Raw genomic sequence first — 17,603 nt, 5'->3', positions numbered from 1 at the left:
TAAAAAGTAATGGGCGCTAGGCGCCGTGTTTCTAAAATATGTATAAAAATGTTTTACATGCTGTATTTAAAATGTGCCGTGGTCCCGGACCCCTCCGGAGACCACGGCAGTGAGGGCAGCCCCCGGCGCGCTCAGCAGAGTGTGCGCGCCGGGGGAGAGGGCAGCCGCTGGCCGCCGGAGTCCGGGAGCTCCGCTCCCGGCGGCGGTCGGTGCACCCCCGGGCGCACTGGAGTGTGCGCGCCGGGGGAGACGGGGACTGCTGCATGCCCGAGATCAGCTCCCGCTGCAGCCTTCAGATGGGCACCGCCGGAGTCCGGGAGCTCCGCTCCCGGCAGCGGTGAGCACAGCCCCCCGGCGCACTGAGCTGTGTGTGCGCCGGGGGGGGAAGAAGGGTGAGCCGCTGCGGCTGGGAGCTCAGCTCCCGCTGCAGCGCGCTCTGGGTCTGCCTGTGCTGGGGACGGGAGCTCCGCTCCCGGCGCCTCAGCACACTGGAGGCGGCCAGCCGCGGCAGCCGGGACGGACGTCCCGGGCTGCCGGGCAGCAAGGGGGGTGCGCCGCACACGAGGACCGAGTTAGCCGGCTTCCTGTGCGGCGAGGCCACCAGTCAGCGCCGCGCATGGGGGACCGGGCTAGCCGGCTCCCTAGCGGTGTGGGGGACATTAGGCTGCCCAGCAGGATGGTGAGCGCTGGGGTCCGGGAGCTACGCTCCCGGCGCCTCAGCGCTGAAACAAGCCAGAGTCACGGCGGCCGGGACAAGTGTCCCGGGCCGCCGGGCTTAGGTACAGGGGGGTGCGCCGCTGCGTGCGGCGAGGCCACAAAGGTAGTGCCACACTGGGGGGACAGGGAGAGCCAGCTCCCTGGACCCCAGTGGCAGGCAGACAGGCTGGAGGGTGGGGGAAGCCAGCCCCATACCTCCAGCACACAGAGAGCCCTAGCAGCCAGGCTGCAGGGCTAGGGAAGGCACTGCAGTGCCTGAGTATGTAGAGTCTGTGCAGGGCACAGGCTCAGTGTATAGTTACAGGGAAATGTACAGTGTGATTTAAAATGTAATGTATTTAAAGATAAAATGCACTTACTTGATTGTGTGTCCCAGGAGGGGGGAATCCATGGCTGTGCAGGCTGATGGATTCTCCCAGACCGTTTCCCTAAAAACGGAATGCTTTCCCATCCAGCCTCACAGTTCCAATGGGCACAGGGAGAAAGAGAAGCAGCTTAGCTATAAAACAAGCTGAGTGGTTTCTTGGAGCTCCATGGAGATCAGCCGTAGTGGCCAGGAAACCTGGACCGGGGAGCCAGGCTGCCCAGCTCTGGAGCCCAAATCCAGGCTGCAGGCAGTGAGAGGGGTCCCGGGCAGGTTTCTGGAAGTCAGTTTAGGAGGGAAAACCTCCCCCCAGCCAGACTGAACGGCACCGTGGGAGTACCCTGCTCTCCCAGATGGGAGAGTCCAAGGAGACCGACCACTCCCCACTGTCCATAGGGACCAATGTTGGGTGTGCATGAGACCAGAGCATGCACAGCTCATGGGTAAACATTGATTGGTTGTACACCACAGGGCGGGCTTACCCCCTGTGGTAAGGGGTCTTGGAGAGGGATAAAAGAAGGGCAGTTGGCCCATAGGATGGTGTATTGTAACATCTTCTTCTGCTGAAAAGATCTTGATTGTATGCTGTTGCCCCTAGCAATAGGGAGGAGCCTTTTTAAAGGTTATTTGAGCAATAAACACCTTTGCCTCAAGAAGACTGCTTCATCTTGTGACCAACAGGGTTAGGCCAAACCTAGCCCCGTTCTCCGGCTGTCCAGGGAAGCACCTGACGTCTCCAAGCTCCGCCTTCCGCCAGCTACCGGTAGAGGCCTAGCAAGTGGCTAGTGGGGATCCGTCGACACCACACAGGTGTGGTAAAGCAGTGCGTCGGCACATACAGAGCAGAACCGTGGTTCCAAACGCCACGGCAGGTTAGGAGTTTGGTGGTGGCAGCGAGAACCCGCCCACAGCGCAGTGGGTGGAGTCAGTAACAGGCGGTTACTGACGGTAAGCGGGAATCCCCTATGTGGTCCGGCCTCGTGCGGCTTGACCTTCCATTCTGTGCGCAGTCAACGGGACGCGGAAGCTGCGAGTGCTTCCGTACGGTATCGTCCTGTCACAGAAATTGGTGGCATAGTGGTGGGATAATCCCAGGCGGCTTTTCATCACCTGATTGGAGAAGCCGAGTTACTCAGGAGAGGAGTAACTGCAGCGCAGGAGAACGCACAAGATGGCGGAATTCAGCGGAATGTCCAAGGAGGATCTGGAGATCGTATGCCAGGGGAAGGGTGTGGATATCCCTTCCAACGCGTCCAGGAGCGTCATGCAGGCGGCGCTCAGGAGCTGGGAGGAGTCTCATCGGGCGGAGGTGGAAAGCACTGACGGCGTCAGCATCGCAGAGGACGGCCCAACAGTGGACCTTCGTAAGGAACCGGTGAGAACCACAAGCCCCGCCCTCTCTCACAGCAGCAATGTTTCCCAGCAATCCCTAGCAGGGCCAGGATCCCAACGTCCCAGGGGGGGCGGCCCGGATACCCTAGCAGATCGGCTAGCGGAATTGGGGGAAAGGGCAACGGAGCAAGAGCGCTTGATCATCATCCAGATGTGGCGTGATGAGCGGGCACCACAGGCCGTGGTACCCCGGGAGCCGTTGTCAGCTGTTGTACACAGATCAGGACGTATACAGTTTGCCAAGTTTGCAGACAGTGATGGGGACATTGATGGGCATTTGCAAGTTTTTGAAAGGACTTGTAAACTACATGATCTACCCAAGTCAGAGTGGGTGAGACACCTTGTGCCCACTCTGCATGGAGAGGCCTTGGAGGCCTATCGAGGAGTGGCGACGGAGGACTGTGGGAACTACGACGAAGTCGCGAAGGCCCTCCTCCAGCAATTCTTCATCACTCCAGAGTCTTACAGGAAGAAGTTCAGAGACTTGCCCAAGAATCCTAGCAGCACCCATGAGCAGTTCGCCACCCAGCTGCGGCAGTACGTGGTGAAGTGGGTGAAGGATTCGGAAGCCACTACATGGGACGCACTGATCGACCTGATCTGCAGGGAGCAGTTCTACCGCAGGTGCGCCCAAGAAGTGAAGGAGTGGGTGCTAGATCGGGAGCCACCCAGCTTAAAAATGGCTGCCCAATTAGCCGACAAATATGTGGCAATTCGGCCACGGGGGCAGAAGCGCCCCGCCAGCAGCCAGCTCCAACAGACTGTACCACCAAGGGGACCCCCCTCTTCAGCTCATCACCCCCAAAGACAAGCATCTTCCAACCCGGGTGCTCTTGGCCAGCAACCGCACCGCAGCGTCCCTGCAACTGATCAGAGATCATCGGTGCCACGACTGGAGAAGAAGTGCTACGGCTGTGGGAAAATCGGACATCTGAGGATGAACTGTCCTGCATCCCAAGCACCCCAGACTCGTGCCCCAAATCCGAGTGCTGGAGCCCGGATCGCTTGTTTGACGAGAGGAGATGAGCCTACAGAGACTGTTCCCCCTCCAGTCAGTCCGACGGAGTGTGGCGAGAGACAGGTGCACTCTGCGGAGAGAGTCACCTGCATGGCCAAACAGCCCCTACACAACATGTGGAGGCACCTGCAGCCAGTCCACGTGGGACCCCTGCAGGGAGAAGGCCTAAGAGACTCTGGGGCCTCAATCACTGTGGTGAGCCCCCACCTCATAGATCCTGCTGCAGTATTGCAGGGTCGCACTGCCACGGTCACCCTGGCAGAAGGAACAGAAAAAGCGGTTCCCATGGCAAGAGTCTACCTGGACTGGGGAGCTGGACCAGAGTTGCGAGAAGTTGCCGTCATGGATGGTCTCCCAACTGATGTGGTCCTAGGAAATGATCTGGGTGGTGGGATCGTCACTATGTTTGTTGGCGCCATTCCCCGGAGTCAAGTTCCAAACCCACCGTTGACATCAGCTACTCCAGCACAGCCCAGCCCAGAGGAAAAGACTACAGCTGCTAGACAACTGCCAGCACAGCCAACCACAGCATCAACCAGCCCAGAGGAAAAGATTACAGCGGCTAGATCAGTACATCGACCCCGCATGCCTTTTGCCTCTGGTATGCCCACGTCCCCTAGCAACGCAGAGGATGTCGGTTCCAGCTCGTTTGATCCTGTGGGGGTGCCCAATGATGTTCCTGACCCAAGTGGTTTGCCAACTCCGGCGGTGAGTATGAGAAACCACACTGACTTTTCCATGACTGACCCCTACCAGACTGACCCTAGTAGTCCCCACCTAGATCCCCCTGTAGTGTGTCCCAATTTAGGAGAGATTGAGGGCCGCAGGCAGGAGTTTAGGGAGGCTCAACTCTCTGACCCATCCCTGAAAGGCATGAGGCGCCACTCTGGCAGCGGCCTTGACAGGGTTGGGGCAGGAAGTTTGACCGGGCGGGAAGGGTTAAGGTACAGGGTAGACAGGAAAGTGGGAGGGGATAGACCAGATAGGGAATGTGTCCAACTGGTCCCCTCAGGGAACGTTCCTGCGCAACCGGTGTCGGTTGCCAGCGAAACCCCTTTGGACAGCAACCCGGAGACAGACCGTACCCTGAAGTGCCTGATACAGAGCTTACCCTGGTCTGGAATGTCGGATGACGCCCAGACCACATGTAAGGCTGGTGCCATGCGTTGGCAGCCGGGGCACTCCAGCGGTTGTGTTGTCTCTGGGCCTCTGCCCATAGGAGAACCCTTGCAGCAAGTTGCTGTGGACATAGCAGGTCCCTTGCCTGTGCACAGTAGATCGGGGAAGACACGCAGCCTCCCTGTAGTGGATGCCACACAGGATCCAGAGGCTGGTGGTCTGGCCGCCATCACTGTGGCACAGGTAGCGGACGAGGAGGGAAGAGTAGGCCTAGGTGACAGGGTAGGTTTCCCGAGTCATAGGTCGACAGAAGAGGATTGGAGGGCAGGTCTGACAGTTAGGGCAGACAGTTGCCAGATAGGTATGACGGAGGTGCAGTGCCTGGGGCACCATGTGGGAGGAGACAGGGGTAGGCCCAACCCAGTGGGGGTGGAGGCAACCAGAGGCTGTCCCCGACCCACATCACCCAGACCGGTACTGACCTTAGAACCTGTAAGGCCCTACGGACACGTTGTCATTGACTTTAGTCCTGTAGTGAACCCCTTGACAGAGATGGCTAGGAAGGGCATTCCCAAGTCAGTGGACTTTGCACCCGCTTGCGAGTTGGCATTCCAGTCATTGAAAGAGGCTCGGGTACCCGCTCCAGTGCTGATGGCGCACATTCTTGACCAGGACTGTGTGTTACGAACTATTGCGCCACTGCACGGACTGGGAGCAGTACCGAGCCAGAAAGAGCCATATGGGCAGGAGCACCCTGTGGCCTGGTTGAGCAGTATCCTGCTATTGTGGGAGGTGGGGTATGCCACAGTTGGGACACCGTGGGTGGCACTTGTATGTAACCGGCCCCCCACCGTGGTGACTTACCACCTACCGGTTAGGTGGCTGCAACCGACCTTGGGGGAATTGGACAGACTTTTGTGGTGGAGCCTTGAGCTTGGACTTCAGCTGGACTATTTGAACATTGTGCACCCACGAAGAGAGGCCCACTACACTATGGATGAACTGTCTAGGCCAGAGCCTACACCCCCCAGGTAGCGTCCCCTTCACCCCAACGGACTGCGGGACCAGGACCCAAATCGTTGGGACATGGGTCCCTGGTTGACCCGCTTGAATGGGGGGGGAGGGGTGTGGCCGGAGAGCCCCAGCCACGAGGAGAATGGCCGCCGGCGGCACTGAAGGGGTTAACCCCTAGTGCCCGGCGCCATTCTACAGGACAATGGGCGCTTGGCGCCATATTTAAAAAGTAATGGGCGCTAGGCGCCGTGTTTCTAAAATATGTATAAAAATGTTTTACATGCTGTATTTAAAATGTGCCGTGGTCCCGGACCCCTCCGGAGACCACGGCAGTGAGGGCAGCCCCCGGCGCGCTCAGCAGAGTGTGCGCGCCAGGGGAGAGGGCAGCCGCTGGCCGCCGGAGTCCGGGAGCTCCGCTCCCGGCGGCGGTCGGTGCACCCCCGGGCGCACTGGAGTGTGCGCGCCGGGGGAGACGGGGACTGCTGCATGCCCGAGATCAGCTCCCGCTGCAGCCTTCAGATGGGCACCGCCGGAGTCCGGGAGCTCCGCTCCCGGCAGCGGTGAGCACAGCCCCCCGGCGCACTGAGCTGTGTGTGCGCCGGGGGGGGAAGAAGGGTGAGCCGCTGCGGCTGGGAGCTCAGCTCCCGCTGCAGCGCGCTCTGGGTCTGCCTGTGCTGGGGACGGGAGCTCCGCTCCCGGCGCCTCAGCACACTGGAGGCGGCCAGCCGCGGCAGCCGGGACGGACGTCCCGGGCTGCCGGGCAGCAAGGGGGGTGCGCCGCACACGAGGACCGAGTTAGCCGGCTTCCTGTGCGGCGAGGCCACCAGTCAGCGCCGCGCATGGGGGACCGGGCTAGCCGGCTCCCTAGCGGTGTGGGGGACATTAGGCTGCCCAGCAGGATGGTGAGCGCTGGGGTCCGGGAGCTACGCTCCCGGCGCCTCAGCGCTGAAACAAGCCAGAGTCACGGCGGCCGGGACAAGTGTCCCGGGCCGCCGGGCTTAGGTACAGGGGGGTGCGCCGCTGCGTGCGGCGAGGCCACAAAGGTAGTGCCACACTGGGGGGACAGGGAGAGCCAGCTCCCTGGACCCCAGTGGCAGGCAGACAGGCTGGAGGGTGGGGGAAGCCAGCCCCATACCTCCAGCACACAGAGAGCCCTAGCAGCCAGGCTGCAGGGCTAGGGAAGGCACTGCAGTGCCTGAGTATGTAGAGTCTGTGCAGGGCACAGGCTCAGTGTATAGTTACAGGGAAATGTACAGTGTGATTTAAAATGTAATGTATTTAAAGATAAAATGCACTTACTTGATTGTGTGTCCCAGGAGGGGGGAATCCATGGCTGTGCAGGCTGATGGATTCTCCTAGACCGTTTCCCTAAAAACGGAATGCTTTCCCATCCAGCCTCACAGTTCCAATGGGCACAGGGAGAAAGAGAAGCAGCTTAGCTATAAAACAAGCTGAGTGGTTTCTTGGAGCTCCATGGAGATCAGCCGTAGTGGCCAGGAAACCTGGACCGGGGAGCCAGGCTGCCCAGCTCTGGAGCCCAAATCCAGGCTGCAGGCAGTGAGAGGGGTCCCGGGCAGGTTTCTGGAAGTCAGTTTAGGAGGGAAAACCTCCCCCCAGCCAGACTGAACGGCACCGTGGGAGTACCCTGCTCTCCCAGATGGGAGAGTCCAAGGAGACCGACCACTCCCCACTGTCCATAGGGACCAATGTTGGGTGTGCATGAGACCAGAGCATGCACAGCTCATGGGTAAACATTGATTGGTTGTACACCACAGGGCGGGCTTACCCCCTGTGGTAAGGGGTCTTGGAGAGGGATAAAAGAAGGGCAGTTGGCCCATAGGATGGTGTATTGTAACATCTTCTTCTGCTGAAAAGATCTTGATTGTATGCTGTTGCCCCTAGCAATAGGGAGGAGCCTTTTTAAAGGTTATTTGAGCAATAAACACCTTTGCCTCAAGAAGACTGCTTCATCTTGTGACCAACAGGGTTAGGCCAAACCTAGCCCCGTTCTCCGGCTGTCCAGGGAAGCACCTGACGTCTCCAAGCTCCGCCTTCCGCCAGCTACCGGTAGAGGCCTAGCAAGTGGCTAGTGGGGATCCGTCGACACCACACAGGTGTGGTAAAGCAGTGCGTCGGCACATACAGAGCAGAACCGTGGTTCCAAACGCCACGGCAGGTTAGGAGTTTGGTGGTGGCAGCGAGAACCCGCCCACAGCGCAGTGGGTGGAGTCAGTAACAGGCGGTTACTGACGGTAAGCGGGAATCCCCTATGTGGTCCGGCCTCGTGCGGCTTGACCTTCCATTCTGTGCGCAGTCAACGGGACGCGGAAGCTGCGAGTGCTTCCGTACGGTATCGTCCTGTCACAGTGACCATCAATTGTAACCACACAGATGACCATCCCTATTTACGTGATGGTGATGGTCAGTCACACTTGCTAGTTACTTCTGATTGGCGGGTTACATCTAGACCGCTCTCACTGCTAGTGCTATATTTATTAGTGTGGCTGCTGCATTATTAGAAATTACAGCCATTACTTACTGTAGCTGATATTTATATTGGGACGGCAGCAGAAGAGAACATTCCCCTTGGATGTGTACAGAGAAATTATACGGCACTATGCGGTATTGTAAATGTACTTTTTACTTCTATTAATCACACCGTCCAGACTCCAGACACGTTTGTATATGACAGTTCATTACAGAAGTATATTGTGCACAAGCAGTGCCAAGCTGCATCGCTTTAGTATGCAAGCTCACGAGCAGGGTCCTCCTCCCTCCTCTTCTTTACTCTTCCCCCGGTAGTCGCTACTCCCTGCCTGTAGTTTACTGCTGCAGGAGTTTTCGGGGGGCGGGGCCGGACTGTGACATCATCAAGCCCCGCACCCCACATCGGAAAACGCCGCGATTCGTGGGTCCGCGGGAAGGGGGCGGGGCTAAAATGATGCGATTTGCGTCATTTTAACCCCTTCCCCACTCGACGGGCCGGCGAATACGGGAGATTATCTCTCCATCCTGCCCACATCACTAGGGTGTGAGCAGGATGCGGGAGACCTGCCCACTCTTCCGGGGGTGCGGGGGGCTACACCAAAAAATGGGAGCCTCCTGCAGCTTCCGAGAGAGTAGGCAAGTATGGCTCAGACAGGAAGGAGGGTCCGCCTACCAGAAGCTGCACTAGGCTGTGCTGCAACAACAACAGGCCGATGTGCAGGGAGTACTACTTAAAAACAGGCCTTCCCTGCGCATCAGCCCTCTGTGAATCGTTCCCGCAGGTCCGCAGCGCTCCACCTATATATGACATCATGACATGTGACATCACATAGGGGTTCAGTTACAGTCCTAACTATGGGCCTAATTCAGATCTGATCGCAGCAGCACATTTGTTAGCTAATGGGCAAAACCATGTGCACTGCAGGGGAGGCAGATGTAACATGTGCAGAGAGAGTTAGATTTGGGTGGGTTATTTTGTTTCTGTGCAGGGTAAATACTGGCTGCTTTATTTTTACACTGCAATTTAGCTCTCAGTTGATAAGCTGAAGGCTGCATAAGCCTGAGGCCATATAAGAGATCAACGTTTTTGTGATTGGTTGTTTAAATGACTAAGCAGTTGCTAGGCAGATCAGTTTTCCCTGTTGGTTTTTTCCTATTGGATTAGAAGGTTGTGCATCAAGATTAATAGGCGGGTCTTAGGATAGTATATAGGTGGGGGCCATTTTCCTAGACTTCCTCTTGCCATTCATTGTATGGCCCAGGAAGGTTGAGTATATCAATACTGTATTGTTTTACTATTTAATTTTTCTGGTCCTATATACACCTTTGCTCCCTGCTTGTGGTCAAGTTTAGGCTGTGGTTGCTATTGTTGGTTCCGCTGTCTCTCCCTCCCTACGGTCATGCCGCGTCCGCGACGTTCTGCCCCCCCCCCCCCCCCCGCCGCCTCGTGGAGGCTGGGGGCACCCCCCGCTCCCGTTCCCCTAGTGCTGGGCCCCGGGGACTGTTTCCTGCTGCTGCGGACGGGTGGCGGGGGCGGGCGGTGACGACCCGCTGCCCGGCCAGCCGGGGACGGGCGGCCAGCGGGCGCCCTGCACGTGGCGCCAGGACGCGCGGCCGGGCCGCGGTCGCCGGCGCCCCCAGCAGCCCAGTCTTCGGCGCTGCCTCCATCACACGGCGCGCTGATCAGCGCCGGGCCTCCCCTGCCTTCCCCGCGAGCGGCTCTCGGCGACAGCTCGGGTGCCCACGTGGTGCCGGGCGGCCGCGGCCGGGCTGCAAGCGGTGAGGGGGGGGCCGGTGCGCAGGTGGGGGTTATGAGACTGGGACAGCGAGGAGAGGTCCCCGCTGTACCCAGAACGCTGCAGGACCCAATTGCTCCCCTATCAGTCGTGGGGCCTATAGCGCCCAGGTATTTAATTGGGGATGGGGGGTCGTCTAACCCTGGTGTGGCTGGGGCGGGGGACGTAGCAGTGACTGCTGCTGCGCCCGTCCTGGCTTCGGTGACGGGACGAGATTTCACGGATGTGAACCGGGGGCCTGGTTTATGGGCCCCTGGTCGTCAGGCGCGCCGCCGCCCGTGGCGGCATCCCCATTCGTCGGGTTTCAAACCCCCCCCCCCGTACTGCCGGGGGCATTGCAGTTAGTGGCGACACAGGCGTCCATCGCTGCGTCTTACCATACACCCGGCTCTGCTCCTTCTTTCACAGCTCAGCAAGGCTTCACGGGGAGCCAGTCCTTCCCCGGGGGTTTTCCGTGGCCTCTGGCGCCGGCGTTCTCCTTAGCGGCCAGCATGCCCTCCATGGGCTTCACGGTGGCGTCCGGTCCACAATTTTCCCCACACATAGCCGGCGCGGGCGCCGGCGTACAGACCACATGGTCGGTCGGCGGCCCCCGAGTCACGGTGCCCCTCCCTGCCTTTGCGGGCTTGCAATCGGGGCAGTCACTGGTCGGTGGGAGTCAGGTAGCGCAGGGTTGGCCACCCCTCCCGGCACCCCCTCAGTTCCTTCCGATGTCATCCGGATGGGCGGGGCGAGTGGCTACACTCCGCATACTGCATGGCGGCCTTCTTACCCCGCGGGTTTCGGTGCCGGGGGCGGGGCTGCCTGCACGCAATCAGTCGGGTACGCCTCGGTTGGGGGTCCCCCCCTGCAGCTTCCCGCCGGCCCGTCGCCGCGGAGCGGCTGGGCGGGGCCTCCTCCCCCGCAGGTTCAACCCATGGTTAATGATGTTTTGGTCTCCTCTGCGCCTGTTGTCCCCTCTGTTTCTCCCTTACAGGTTCCGGCTAGTTCCGGGGCTACGCCCGGCAGGAGGCGAGAATCGCGGACGGCCGCGGCGTCGACGGGGGAGGTGAGGCCACCATCGGAGGAGGGTGCAGCGGACGACGCGGTTCCGGGTCCTTCTAACACAGGTGAGCTGACCCTTCCTTTACACATTTCAACCTGTAGTTCCTCATCCTCCAGCAGTGTTTCGTCCGGTTCTCCGCGGCGCCCGCGTAGATTGGCTAGACTCATTGCGCAGCGTATGGCAAAGGAAGCACATAAGGTGGCCGCGCCTGCGCCGGTGGTCCCTCTTGACCCCCCCCGTTATGGGGAGATGGTACATTGTGCCAACACTGCAGTTACACGGGGGGTTCGTAAGCGCATGCGAGAAAAAATCCGGAAGGGGAAGTACGTAGACACATTCACCCTTACGGAGGAAATGCGACAGGGTTTTGACGCAGCCAAGAAGCCGGGTGGTATTGGGGAAAATGCGTTTCGCAATTTTCACCAGAGGTTGCGTGGTTTTTTGGTTTTCACGGCTTGCTACACGGAATCGCGTCCCTCAGAGTATGCCAACTTAGTTAAATATTTGTTTTTGGTACACGACATGTACTTAAAATCCAAGGGTTCCGCTTGGCGGGATTACGACGAGAAGTTCCGTCGCAATCAGGATGGTAACCCCATCCTGCCCGCGGGTTTTAAGGATGTCGAGGTGTGGTTGGAGGTCACGCAGCAGGTCAAGCCCACCCCGGACGCCACGGTCAAGAAGCCCGGGGCGGCCGGGGCTGCGGGGTCCCGCTTGTTAGGGAAAGGCAAGTGCTTTGCCTATAATGACGGCAAATGCGTCAAAGGAACGAGTTGTCGTTTTCGCCACTCATGTAAGCTGTGCGGGGCGAGTCACCCGGCCAAGGATTGCACCTCGGCGGCAAGCGGTAAGCCCGCCACTTCCGCCGATGCCGGGGGAGTTGGCAAGTAAGGCCTTCTCCCCGATTCTAGTTCCCGAATTGCAGCGCTGGCTTAGCTTGTACCCCGATGAGGCGGCGGCGTCATTCCTCTTGGAGGGCTTTCGGCACGGTTTTCGTTTACCCATTTCGGATTCGGTGCATGTGGTGGCGCGCCAGAATTTGAGATCGGCTCGCGAATTCCCGCAGGAGGTCCAGCGGAAAGTGGACGGGGAGATTGGCCTGGGGCGCATGGCTGGGCCCTACGCCTTTCCCCCGCTGCTCTCCTTGTGCATTTCCCCAGTAGGGGTGGTGCCCAAGAAGGCCGCGGGCAAGTTTCGCTTAATACAGCACTTGTCACACCCTCCGGGTGCGTCGGTCAACGACGCTATTCCGGAGGCAAAGTGCAGGGTACGTTATCAGTCTTTTGATGACGCGCTGCGCTTGGTGCAGGATTGTGGTCCGGGGGGTCTGTTGGCAAAATTGGACGTGGAGTCGGCCTTTCGCCTACTCCCGCTGCACCCAGATTCCTTGCGGTTTCTTGGTTTCAAACTAGGGGGAGAATTTTACGTGGATCGGTGTCTCCCCATGGGTTGCTCTGTCTCCTGTGCCTACTTTGAGTGTTTTAGCACATTTTTGCACTGGTGCGTCCAGACCGCCTCCGGCCAACCGGGGGTGGCTCACTACCTGGACGACTTTCTCTTTGTGGGGCCGGGGGACAGTTCGGTCTGTGGGGACATTCTGTCGGTGGCCAGGGCATTATTCAGCGCTTTAGGGGTGCCTGTCGCGCAAGACAAGTGCGAGGGCCCTTGCACTTGTCTTAGCTATTTAGGTATCGAAATTGACACGGTGGGGGGTTGCTGTCGCCTGCCCGAGGATAAAGTGCGTAAGCTGTTGGGTTTAATTACTGACTGTTTAGGCAAACGCAGGGTTCGGCTTAAGCAAGTGCAGTCCTTGCTGGGCTCTCTCAATTTTGCGTGCCGGATTATCCCCATGGGTAGGATTTTCTGTCGCAAACTCGAGCGGTCCACGGCGGGGACGGTCCGGCAGAATCACACCGTGTACCTTTACCTTTTGCGGATCTGGGTCTCTTTCCTGGTGTCCTTCAACAAGGAAGTTTTGTGGCCGGCGCCTTGTTGTTCCAGTAAGCAGCTGCAATTGTTCACGGATGCCTCAGGCAGTCGAGGGTTTGGCGCGTTTTTTGCGGGCGCATGGTGCGCTGCGGCTTGGCCGGCCTCTTGGGTAACGCGGGGGTTTACCACGAACCTTCTTTTGCTGGAATTGTTCCCGATCATAGTGGCGCTTGAATTATGGGCCGGCCAGTTCGCAAATAAGGACATCTTGTTTCTTTGCGACAACTTGGGGGTGGTGCATGCGATTAATAATCAGCGTTCCTCCTCGCCGCAGGCGCTGAGGCTGCTACGGCATCTAGTGTTAGTTTGCTTGCAACGCAATATTAATTTCGGGGCTCGCCACGTTCCTGGAGTTGACAATGGAATTGCGGATGCATTGTCCCGGTTCCAGTTTGACAAATTCAGGACGTTGGTTCCAGAAGCGGCGGCGGAGGGGTTACAGTGCCCACCTTCTGTCTGGCAGATGGTCGAGTCGGGTTAACTGCTTTAGCCAGGTGTGCTCTGGCTCCCTCCACTCTACGAGCGTATGATGCAGCCTGGCGGGATTGGTCGGTCTTTCAGAGTAGGTACGGGGTAGCAGGTGAGTCCTCGGCCGACGCCCTGTTGACCTTTGTTTGGGAACATTACCAAAGCGGTAGGTCAAAAGCGGCCATGGCAACTGCCCTTGCGGGCATTTCTTTTCACTCGCGGCTCCACGGGATGACGGACCCCACGGGGTCGTTTGTCCTTTCCAGAGCGCTGAAAGGTTGGGCCAGGTTGCGCCCGGCGCCTGCGGACTCACGCAGGCCCATAACGTTGCAGCTTCTAACGAATTTACTGCGGGTGCTGCCTCAAATTGCGTCCTCGGAATTCGAGGTCGCGTTGTTTAGCTGTGCGTATGCCCTGGCCTTTTTCGGGGCTTTCCGGGTGAGCGAGTTGGTGGCATGCAGCAAGGCGTCTCGGGAGTCGGGTTTGCTTTACGAAAATGTGCGATTGCAGGAGGGCCTGTTACTCTGTAGGATTGTGCGATCCAAGACAGATCAAACAGGTCGGGGGCGCTGGTTGTCCTTGGAGGCTCAGGAGGAACCGGGTGTTTGCCCGCTGCGGTTGACGCAAGAGTATGTGCAGTTGAGGCCTCCGGGGGGCACCCAGCTGCTGGTGCACGCGCAGGTTGACCCTCTGACAAAGTTTCAATTTGCTTCTGTGTTCAAGAAATGTTTGACGGCGTTGGGCTTGCAGGAGGCGGACTTCGGTACCCATTCCTTGCGGATTGGGGCGGCTACCCATGCGGCGGCTACAGGTTCATCACCTGCGGCTATTCGGGAGCTGGGCCGTTGGAAGTCGGCCTCCTATAAGTCCTATGTCCGTTTAGATAAGTTATAAGTGCGCCTGTTGCGCTAACCCAAAAACGTGTTTACTCGTCGGTTTTTGAACGCTTACCGTTCAGGAATCGAGGGTGTGAAGTGAATTTTTAAAATTTTTCCTCCGAGGGGGCCTAATTTCAATTGGCTGTTCTATCAAGGTCCACGGGAGGTTTTTTGATTTTTCTCCTTCACTTGGGTTCAATTTTGTTACGTTGTGCTTTATGTATGGATTATGTTCATAATCTGATGTTAGGATATTTTCTTTTGCAGCTGTCATCAATTTTGGGGACCAAGTATGGCTGGTTGGTCATTCCTATATTTTTTGGGCGGAAAAGCATCCCATGGCATCTAGGGCGACTGAGGTTTTTGGGTCCAGGCAATTGAGATGGTTAGGTGTGCGAGGTATGTTATGGGGTGATTTGTTGCGGGTCCTTTTTTCTCGGGAGCACCGCTGGGGTCGCCCTAGTTGTATCGTCATTCATTTGGGTGGTAATGATCTAGGTCGAGTTAAGGGCATAGATTTGATTCTGTCCGTTAAGGCGGATTTGGTGGCGATCCGGTGTCACTGGCCAGGAGTCTGCATTGTTTAGTCGGAGATGGTGCCCCGATTCCATTGGCGTGGTGCGGTGCGTTTCTCGGCGCTGGAGAAAGCACGCAAAAAGGTGAATTCGGCGGTGTCTCTTTTTGTTAAGGCCATAGGTGGAGTGGCGATCAGGCATCCTCTACTGGTGCTAAGGAACAGGCAGTTTTACAAGGACGATGGGGTTCATCTTTCTCCGGAGGGAGTGCAGTTTTTCCTGGAGGATATTTTTGGTCTTTTTAGGTAGGGCTATTTAGTTTTCTTAGTTGGTTAATGTTGTGGTTGCGGATGGCGGTGGCGGTTTGGTAAACCTTGGTGACGGGAAGTCGCTGCCAACCAGCTGTCACACAGGCATAAGTGGTCATTGTGGGGCTCCCTCTTTAGAAGGACGGCAGGTGTGTCCTTTTCTTGCGGTTGGACATTTAGACGTTCCCCTGCGGGAACCGAACGTTTGCCAGAGAAAGAGGGGTAAGGCCAGCACAATGCGGGTTATGCGGGAAGGAGGCGGGGTATGTGTACTCCCCTCCTTGGTTTGGTGGTTTTCATCTAGGTGACTGGTGCTGGTGTTTGGCAGTGACTTTCTGTTTGCCATCCTCCAAACTAAATTTAAATCTATATTCAAAATCAATTCTAATTCGATCACAATTATAGTTTAAAGAGTTGGTCAGCGATTAATAAACATTGTCTGACCTTTAACTCCAGCTACTGTGTCCGTGTCTTTATTTCAGTGTGTGGTGTGGTTTAATTTAGTGATAAGCTAGCTTAAAGAAAAGGTTTATGTAATCACAATAAAGTTATGAGCGCCTTATGAACACACCCCACCCAAATCTAACTCTCTCTGCACATGTTACATCTGCCCCACCTGCAGTGCACATGGTTTTGCCCATTAGCTAACAAATTTGCTGCTGCGATCAGATCTGAATTCGGGGGTAATTCAGAACTGATCACTAGGCAGCGAATTTTGCTGTCCTGCGATCAGATAGTCACCGCCTACAGGGGGAGTGTACTTTAGCTGTGTAAGTGTGCGATCGCATGTGTAGCAGAGCTGCACAAACTGATTTTGTGCAGTCTCTGCGCAGCCCAGGACTTACTCAGCCGCTGCGATCACTTCAGCCTGTTCGGGACCGGATTTGACGTCACACACCCGCCCTGCAAACGCTTGGACACGTCTGCATTTTTCCAGACACTCCCTGAAAACGGTCAGTTGACACCCACAAACGCCTTCTTCCTGTCAATCTCCTTGCGAACGCCTGTGTGAATGGATCCTTCGCACAAATCCATAGCTGAACGGCGATCTGCTTTGCAGCCGTCCATCGCGCCTGCACATTGCGGTGCATATGAATGCGTAGTTTGGATCTGATCGCCCACTGTGTGAAAACGCAGCCTAGCGATCAGGTCTGAATTACCCCCTAGGCCCTATATACACATGTGGTTTTCCATTTACAGCTTACGTCTAGGATTCAAATGCATTCACCTCTAAGGGGTACATTTACTAAGCAGTGATAAGAACAGAGAAGTGAGCCAGTGGAGAAGTTGTCCATGGCAACCAATCAGCAGTGAAGTAACATCTATAATTTGCATACTATAAAATTATACAGAGCTGCTGATTGGTTGATGGGGAAATATCTCCATTGGCTCACTTTTCCGCTCTTATCACTGCTTAGTAAATGTACCCCTAAATGAGCCCCAGCAAGTACATAAGTTCTGTGTTTGCAGGTGTCAGTAATTGCTCTGTAATGTGCAGCATAGTCTATTCCTCTGCACACATGCAGCTACTTAATCTGCAGTAGCTATTACCAAGAAGTGGCATGGGGTCAGTACCGCTCATTTGTAGTGTGTGCCCCTCTTTAATGGTTGGAATAATAAATAAGACTTACCGGCGATCTCAGAAATGTTGCTCAGATTGGATTATTGACAGGTTCCATGTTAATGACAGATTATCAAGGAAACAAAATCGGTTTGTACGCCTGGAAGACGGGCACACTTAGACGCACTGCGCAGGTCACATCCGCCTGTACTATAAATCCTGTGCCTCTAAATGAGTTACTGCGAGAATGTGGCAGGACTCCGCATGGCCACTATAAATCATATTATATAAAGGTCAGTATCTGGAACGTAAATTAGATTAATGTTATATATCCTTTATGAATAGATTTTCATTTAATTGTGGACTGTACATTGAGGCATTGTGTCTATAGTATGGTATATAAGGCAGAGAGAACATTTAAAGTGCAATCACTTCAACGGTCATTGATGGTCATTCCGAGTTGATCGCTAGCTGCTTTCGTTCGCTGTGCAGCGATGAGGCAAAAAAAGGCACTTCTGCGCATGCGTATGTGGCGCAACGCGCACGTGCGAAGTAATATTACAACGAACTATGAAGTTTCACACAAGGTCTAGTGAAGCTTTTCAGTCGCACTGGTGGCCGCAGAGTGATTGACATGAAGTGGGCGTTTCTGGGTGGCAACTGACCGTTTTCAGGGAGTGTTCGAAAAAACGCAGGCGTGTCAGGAAAAACGCAGGCGTGGCTGGGCGAACGGAGGGCGTGTTTGTGACGTCAAAACAGGAACTGAACAGTCTGAAGTCATTGCAAGCGCTGAGTAGGTATTGAGCTACTCTAAAACTGCACAAAAAAACTTTGCCGCCGCTCTGCAATCCTTTTGTTCGCACTTCTGCTAAGCTAAAATACACTCCCAGTGGGTAGCGGCATAGTGTTTGCACGGCTGATAAATAATGCTA

The sequence above is a fragment of the Pseudophryne corroboree genome, chromosome 4 (genome assembly GCF_028390025.1).
Source record: "Pseudophryne corroboree isolate aPseCor3 chromosome 4, aPseCor3.hap2, whole genome shotgun sequence".
Taxonomy (NCBI): Eukaryota; Metazoa; Chordata; class Amphibia; order Anura; family Myobatrachidae; genus Pseudophryne; species Pseudophryne corroboree.
This window is presented reverse-complemented; position numbering follows the sequence as displayed.